Source organism: Pteropus vampyrus, unplaced genomic scaffold, assembly GCF_000151845.1.
Source record: "Pteropus vampyrus isolate Shadow unplaced genomic scaffold, Pvam_2.0 Scaffold27, whole genome shotgun sequence".
Taxonomy (NCBI): domain Eukaryota; kingdom Metazoa; phylum Chordata; class Mammalia; order Chiroptera; family Pteropodidae; genus Pteropus; species Pteropus vampyrus.
This window is the reverse complement of record NW_011888808.1, coordinates 7,107,915-7,109,279: the sequence shown is the minus strand read 5'-3', so window position 1 is coordinate 7,109,279 and position 1,365 is coordinate 7,107,915.

The window sequence follows — 1,365 nt, the reverse complement described above, 5'->3', positions numbered from 1 at the left end:
AATTTTGCCACCCAAAACGAGACAAAATTAAATGCATTTTTTTTCTAAACGATGTTTTTAAAAAGTATTCGAAATATACTATCTCTCTAATTCATTCTGCCTACCTAATTAATGTTTCCACTCTCCCCATTCTTTCTCAGAATTGTTTTTCCTCAAAAGTAATATCCATATAGTCCTTTAAAGGCCTTTATAAGATTATTATTTAAATTATTTTATTAACACTGTCCTAAATAGAATATCCCAAAATTTCTCATTAGCATTTTTAAAGGTAGTAGTCGAAATTAAGTAGAACATGCAAATGTTATCTTGAGAAGAAATATCTGAAGAGAAATAATATATACTCAATTGAATTGTTTTATTTTAGGCTGAGCTTGTATGATTAGCTTGAAATCTGCATCACAGGCTAACTCACTTTGAATTTATTGTGCTGTGAATCACTTAAACATTTTCGTCACATGCTGCTATTAACTCAGCTTTACATCATTTGCAATTTGAATTTAAGTATGTTATCATGCATGTATGCATCTCTACTATATTTCATTTGTTCAATTCAACCTATCATTACAGGTTATACAGATCATTTCTGGATTGTAATTGTTTTGCAGTGTGTTCACTAACCCTGCAATCTTCCAGTGACCCACAATTTAATGAACATATGAGCTTTCTCTTTATACGCTCATCTAAGTTACTGATTAAAATGTTGAGCAAGACTCCACTAAAGACACAGTTCTGAGGTCTCTACTCCAAATTATACCAGTCATAAACTTTTTGACATTTTTATTTTTTAATGACTTAATAATGTATCTAATTAATGGTCCTTGCATTTAGGCTATATAATAAAATGTATGCAATGGCATATTGGCAATAAACAGAATATATCTTTTATTAAAGAGATAAAAGTTATTACATGTTACTTATTTCATATATAGCTTACATAAAGGAACTAAAAGCAAAAGTAGAAAGAGTAAATGCCAAAGTTTTAAGAAACTGCATGTCTGTGGCTTACTCTAACCTGTTATCCCTGCCAAACCTGGATTTATGTCCACGGTTATATATGTATAGAAATACATCCATTTAGGGGAAATAATTGTTTATACATTCCCATGAGCTTCATGAAGTGGTTTTTGAGCCTTCCTACAAAGTTTGTTTCTTAAAGCTTAAAAAGAAATAGTCTCTTAATGTCACTCTATCCAGGTTGGGGTAATTCTGATATTTATCAAAAGTACTAGATTAGCAAAAGCAATAGGGAAGAGCAAAGTAGAAATAGATATTAGAAAATGATCTTAGTTATATAGCTTACTTTGAATATAGTTTAAATGGATATTATGTTCTATCTTCTTCATTGAAGTGCACATTGAATTTCAG